Raw genomic sequence first — 8031 nt, 5'->3', positions numbered from 1 at the left:
GTCAACGAGTGAATACCCATGGATGGATGATTTTGCATGCAACAATAGAAATATCAATTATTTCTGCTGGTTGCATTCGAACTGAAGTACTGAGTTGGACATTTTGGCAGTTGCAAGTGAAAAATGGTGAAATCAAAACGGATATTCTGACCAAACTTTAATATATAGACCCGTATTATGTGCCTTATAGGGTTGGGAAAAATCTTTCTTTAGCGATCTATATAAGTTTGAAACGCTAAAAACTTAAACCACAAAAAAGCACAAGTTCAGGTCTGTAAAAATCTAAATTCTTACCGTAAAAGACACAATTTCATGCCTAATTTTAACATTGTTTTTTATTTGACCAATTAATTTCAATCGATCAACTTAATATCGATCGACTTAGCACGACTATGCTTAACAATAGAGGATGGTCAGTAGCGTTCTGAGTGTTTTGTACATTGCGAGGTACACATAGCTTGAAGATTTCAATCATAATCATAATCATAATCATAATCACGATTATTCAGTCAGAAAAAATGAGAAACCAGAACAATAAAGAATAATTACGAGTACGTTAATAACATGTCAAAGAAAACACTTATGATCCATTTTGTGCATCCACTCCCTTTATTGATTTCTACTAAGCTAACCACACAAACATCATTTGATATGTAAACTGCGTGACAATAGTGAACATGACTATGCCAAGAAAAGCTCCTCTTGACCCACTTGCATGACAAGAATTATCTATCTCCTCTCCACAGAGGCACTATTTTTAGGAACGTATCTGACAAAATTCATCTAATAAACACTTTGAAGCGCAGCTGAAATGGACAATGCATATTGATTAAATACTATTTTGAACTTCTGATGCCAGAAATAGTAGAAGTCAATTACACTCACACTCCTATAGTTTCTGCTTGATCACTTACGCGGCCAAAAGGTGACACCCGGGGTAACACCTCATAAACAGCAAAGTGAATAATACGTCAGAAGTGAGTAAAACATGTTCCATTTTGTTCAAACTCAACCGTATACCGTAGAGGTATTAACACTTTAAACCGTCAGGGTTTATCGTATATCAAAAAAAAAGTGTTGATCAGAATGGGAACTAAATGTATTATTCCGGAAAAGTCTCATACAGTTAGATTGCCAATAACTCTTAGGTAGTATTTGATCTCTAAAGCTATTGGTAGAATGGGACACTTTTGGGATATTTGAGCGGCTTTTAGTCAAAAAAATCCACCAGAGCTCTAGCTCTGAGAGATAATCATTAAAAAGGTTGGAGTCAACACTTGCTACCAGGGAACCCTAAAATGTCCCTTGCAGATCAGTCCGCTTAAGTTTGGTTTCGGCAAAATGCTATGAGACACCTTGCATTTTAAACATGTAGGTCTCTGTTATGCTGGTTTCATACTTTCTGCCGCTTGCCGCTGAGCGGCGTGATGCTTTATCATGCCGCTTGTACTTTTCTGCAAGCGGAGCGGCACACCGCTGAGCGGCAGTGGCATGACTCTGAAACTCTTGCCGCTCAGCACCGCTCCAAAATCGTATTTTGTTCTCATAGGTCTGAGCGGCACCGTTCCGAGTTGATTTGAATTCAACTCCCAGCGGTGCTGCCGCGGCGGCAAAGCGGTGGAGTGATCGATATATCGGCTTTCCGCTGGTCACCGTTAGCGTTTTTGCGACTGCGCAGTGAAGTAAAATCATCTTCAGAGTGGCAAAGCGGCAAGCGGCAGGAAAGTATGAAACCAGCATTACAGGTTGAATCAAAATTATACTGCATGTATCAACAATGTTTATATATTTTTAAATCCTGTTTCATCCAAACGCAACATTGAATCATCTTGTTGAGATTAAGAGAAATTATTCTATTACGTTCTTTTACACCATATATCTGACAATCTTGTGTTTTCCGTTGATATGACAGTTTTATATATAATCAATGGTATCTGAGTGGTATAAGTAGAATTCATATGATGAACCATTTTCATGTAACTTGGCTCATTTAAAACAAAAGCAAAAACATGATAAACACATACAGCTAGCATAGTGATTTGACCTTCTTCAAATAGAACAGATGGTTATACCTCGGAACACAATTACAGATGCTTATTCCAAATATTTGGTATGTATAATACATTGTATATACGTAAGCTAGAATAATTTACGAGGACCTGATTCCCAGAGGGAGAGTGAATCTCATCAATCATAAGCAATGTTGTTGACTATACTCTATCCATTACGAAATATGAAGAAAAATTGTGACAAGCAATATATATTATATACATACATACATTTGAGGCATTTATATAGAGCTACATACATAAAGAGCGCAGCGCATATGAAAAAAATGACAAAAAACATGGCAAAAGATGAAACCAGATTAATTTTACCAAGAACATAAAAATTATGACTACTGTGGAACTGTGGAACAAGCTATTCATAAGCAGCAAATAAGTAAGTTTTTAGACCCTTTTTGAAACCAGACAATGTTATCCACGATTATTTGTGATAACATCATTGAGGGGGAGTAATTCAAACTTGCAGCCAAACACTTAATAACATTATGCAGGTCATGTGTTATTATTGATTGAACCGTGTAATATATTTTGCATTTATTAATTAAGATACATATTAAGGCAATATTGTGTGATTTGCATAAAGAATGGATCACTGATCGTATTCTCCCCTTTTAATTTCGAGCCAAACCAATGAGATATAACAATGAAAATTGCGATTTCATTCCAGCGCCTACAATGCATGTACTACGCTCGCCGATCGTAACATGGATAATACTGCACGGAGCATCGCGCTCGACGTGTGTACACATAAGCGAACATCCACGGGAGATGTTAGCAAGCAGTCGATCGATGAACTCTGAATTAAACCGGGTCGACCCGGTTTTAATATAAAAAGTTATTACTGTTATTAAAGCACTTCAGGCTTAGTCTTTTACGTGGTATTTTAGTACACCACTGGGCATTATAATTATGCAAAAAGTAGAAATCCGAGTAAAATTGAGGGCGTCGCTGTGAAGCAAATCACACATTATGGCTTTTTAAAAGCGTTACTGAAATTGGCACAAAATTGTGGTACGAGTTAATTTTTAATTACAGTGTTAGACACGATGAAATATAGGAAAGTGGTTATTAAGTCTTTGGTAGTTAAATATAAGGTCATTACAAGGCGGAGAGGTTATCCCCACATCCCCACATCATCCCCACATTTCCCATGGTGGGTCAAGAATATTTGGGGAAAACGGGTAATGAAATCGGAAGGAAAATAGAAAGGTTTGTAGTTTTGTTTGGTAAACAAAACTATGTTACTATCAATTAGTATTGCGCAATGCAGTGCCAGAGAGTGTGTAATCATTTACATAGATCTTTCAAGATGAACACGGTATAAAAGAAACAAAAATCATTATATCACTCATACATAAATTCTAGACAGTTCATTGGTTGATTACCATTTATCATTTTTACCATCACCCTCTCCGTATGATAGTCTTTACTATCATAGTGCTCTGCCGTAGTGCGCCTGCGCCAAGCCGTGCGCTGACTCTTGGACTCGCCGATTTATTTATGGGGTGGACCCCAAAATGTGAAGTATATCACGGCAAAACATGGTGTTATGTTGAATGAAAAAATGTATTTCCTACCTTAAATAGTATTTTAGTAATAGAATTTATGCATGAGTGATATAAAACAAAATAATTTAAGACAGTTAAAACTATCTTAAATTCGTGTAATGGTCGAAAGATGTATTGTTCGATTCCACTCGCCGTTCCGGCTCGTGGAATGGAACAATCCATCTTTCACCTCGTGATTATATTTCGACCATCACACTCATAGACAGTTAATATTTGTATAATGGCGTACGATTTTAGCCCGGACATTTTAGATCAAGCAACCAACAGTTACCATGGTTGCATATATATATCCAGATGGATACAAATCACATCTCACTATTGCATGAGTTAGAAGGGTGCAGACCATGCATGTACTTCTTTATCAAACTATCTTTGGAAATCTGACATGCACCATTCATAACCGTGTCTGAAGAATAAATTGTCTACTAAATTATCACAACGTTACTGAACTGATATTTGCTTTTGATAGAAAATGCATTCATCTGCTGCCATTGACATTTAGTCAAAGAAAAGTAAATACGCATAATGCGTTGAAATTAACATGTAAACATGTGTTTTAGACACGCTCTACATTAATACCTCAATACGAATACCTGGTAATCTGCCGATTTAATTTGAATACAATGTACATTTTTGAAAATAATTTATGAGGACATTTTTATATTAACTCAAAGAATTGCAAATTTGATGATATAATTTGCAGATCTATTGAGAAAGTGGCCAATCTGGTTTCGCATTTGTGGGTCAAAATTGCACTTTCTTATTTTGCAAAATTTTGCACAGCATGTACAATCAGTATGAAATTCTATATTGTTCAAGGCTTGTCCTAAAAAATCAAATGTCCTACCAAAGGTGGAGTAACAACAATTTTAGTGATCTACATATTGACCTATCACCTTATCAGAGGTAATGACGACCCTCGGCCCGAAAGGATAGAGGTACTAGTGCAACCTCAGCATTATTTGTGTTGCTCTTATGAAAATAATTCTTTTAAAGGTATATTGATTTTAAAATTGGTATTTAGATTAGAATAGTTATTTCCTGTCATATTTATCCAAACATTTAATGAAAATTGCATTTTTTAAGAATGTTAGCCGAAATATGATTTTCCCTGTATTTTGTGTACAAATGAGATTTTCGATATATCCTGAGGACGTACTCGTTTATTGACGTCATGATGACATAATATAGAGATTACTGGTACTTATTTGTTATCAATGCATAGAGGAGACCTGTAGCAATACGTTAATATTCATCAAGATTCATCAGGAATTCTGCTATCAGATTTAAAAGGTTTCACGATAAAATTCCAAAGAAAAACTCCCTTGTTATTCCAAACAGTTTCGGCAATCCAATATGTTGCCTTTCTCAATGGTGAATACCAATAGATCCATAATATGGGTAAAATGGTACTCGAAAGAGTTGAATCAAAAAATGATGGCCCAAAATTTCACCAGTGCGACGCAAAAAGACCCACAGTCAAATGAAATAAATCCTCATTATTTGCTTTAAACGCCAGCAAAGAACACCATCTCATTCTCGCTAAGGACGACCCGATAATCACCAGATGAATCTGGATCCGGAGGCACCGAAGGCTATTTTTGTAATACATATATCTGCCGGAGAACATGATTGTTACAATCCACTACCTGGATTTTCTATACTAAACATAATAATTTTGTTTTGAAGTTTTCATCGTAAAACAAAGGATCTACGAGAGAAAGGCAACAGGTTGGATTGCCGAATAACCAAATATTATGTTTAGTATAGAAACTTCAGCTAGTGGATTGCAACAACCACGTTTTTCGGTAGACGTGTTACAAAAAGAGCCTTCGGTAGACGAGAGTTAAGACAGATACTTATTATATGTCACCTGTTATGAATATCCTTTGCAACTTCAAATGAAGGCAACCCTTTATGGCTGTATTAGGATAGAATTCAGCAAATAATTGCCTTAGGTTCGTGGTGCACGTTTTAGTCATTTTGTATTCTTACTTCTACTCGTTTAGAATGGGCAAGGTCGTTTTAAAATCTCTTTGTAAGATTTAATGGGAATTCTTACATCAACGAGGGACAATACATCTTACCTGCCTAAACATTTTATCAAAGGCGTGAAATGGCATGGATCGTCACTTGAAAAACGGAGGCAGACAAGATATAACGAATTTAACTGCTCGTAAGGAACAACAAGCACCGAACTTCAAACTCTACCGAAATAATCGTTAACCATCGGTTTTCAATGTACGAGTATATTAGAAAGATGACAATAATTTGTAATTTATGTACTGATTTTGATTGAGTTACTTTCGTTCAGTTACAAAGAGCTAGCACTCTATTTTGTTTTACTGGGCTAAATATTTATCTTGAGATTTCTTATCAGTTCAGACGCACTGCCTTTTTCAACCATGACATCCAAATTTTTGATGACAGTTTTAGTGATAAGAATATTGTCAGGCCATGAATCTCATGTATGGTTAAACGATTTATAAAACGGATGAATTAATATCATATTTCACCATTTTCCCAGGAAACACAAAAACGTTTTAAAAACGTTTTAAATAAGTTATATTTTGGCTTTTGGTTTAGGTAAAAACGTTTTAATAACATTAAAATGTCGGGCTATATAAAGATCATGATAACGTTTTAAAACGTTTTGTATGAAAACACGTACACTACAACAACATTTTTAAATGTTTTCAAAAATTGTTATTGTAAACTATTTTTGCAAACATTTTTGCCAAATATTGTGTCAATACTTAAATAACATTATGTCAAAATATTTGAACCCAGCAAACACAGAAATGTTCTTAAAATGTTTTTTTTTCAAAACCTTTTAATAACATTTAAATGTCGGGTTATATAAAGGTCATGAAAACGTTTTTAAAACGTTATTGAAAATATTTTGCGCAAACATTTTTCGCAAAATATTTTTTCAACCCTAAAATGACATTCTGTTGAGAATGTTTTATATCAAGTTTTCAAGAATGTTTTTGGAATGTTATTAAAACGTTTTTATATCCTTTATATAACCCGACATTTAAACGTTTTCTGTAAAACGTTTTTATCTGCCGAGCAGTAGATTATCAAAAAATGTTTTTTAAGGTTATAAAAACGTTTTATACTCTTAATATCTCCTTTATATAACCCGACATTTAAACGTTTTCTGACAACCTTTTATAACCTTTTGCGAATGATGTCCAAAACGTTTTGTGTTTGCTGGGTTATTTATTATCCATCATGTTGTAATAATGTGTCAACATGTTTTGATCTAAAATGGTATTTGATCATAGGCCTTATTACAAACCAATCCCATAGGATTAATGTAAGTTAATCAAGAAACCCCATGCTCTAACTTTGATGAATTTTTGCCGAGGGCGTGATGGACAATGCGTTGACAGAACTGCAAATTGGAATGCTGATAGATTTTTATACTCCAAATTGGTTCTTTCGGAACCTAAAAGAACACATTCCGATAGGATTCATAAAGTACAAATTATTGTTGTCTTAGGTCATTGGTGACGCTACATAAAAGACTCCTGTGTCAATTATTTCATATTAGTAGTTGTGATACGAATCATGTTTGATAAAAAAAATCAATGCCCATTCTTATATGATTATTGAAAGCTCATATTCTTTTAACAACAATACCCTAGAGAGTTGTTGGTGTGGTTATTTCTTAACTGTAAAGTCATTTAACACCATCATTATTCATTGTGTTAATACATGTATTTGCTGGAAATAATTATGCATTATTAAATTACATGTTATCATAATGAACATGTCAAGGTTGGTATTGTATTCAAAATGGTAAAATGGGATGAATCATATTTTGCTAGTGAATTACGAAGAAAATAACCTTTGCGCAGATTGCGCTGAAAATTAACAATAATGTGTGGATTTTTACTACTTTGGCGAAGTCTCAGTGACATTCAAGTCATAAGGTGTTTTTAATTCATAGGAATAGTTAGAGTAAGGTTTCTATTTCTATTTCTAAATTCTGTTTATGAACATCATTTGAAATGTAAAATACTTTACAACAGTGAACATAGTTTCGGGACATAACTATGCCAAGAAAAGATCCCCCCCAGGGATACTGAAATTGACAACGCCTATTGTCAATTACACTCAAACTCAAAATCGATGATGTAATGGGATACTTACGGGCATTAAGGTCAGAACTGTGTATCTGCCGATGATGTTATTTGATCCTTTTTGCACCAGAGAACAGGACAGGACAATTAGGGGGCTGTCAATGTAGGGGGGTTATAAAATCATTGAGGGCTGTAAATTAAAATTAAATGTGTACACAATCTTTAACTTAAAAGTTATAGTTTTCACGCGTTCCGCGTGCGTTCTTTATACTTGCGACCACAATTTTGCGGCGCTCCGCCCACTTT

This window comes from Amphiura filiformis, chromosome 8 (assembly GCF_039555335.1).
Source record: "Amphiura filiformis chromosome 8, Afil_fr2py, whole genome shotgun sequence".
NCBI classification, from domain to species: Eukaryota; Metazoa; Echinodermata; class Ophiuroidea; order Amphilepidida; family Amphiuridae; genus Amphiura; species Amphiura filiformis.
This window is presented reverse-complemented; position numbering follows the sequence as displayed.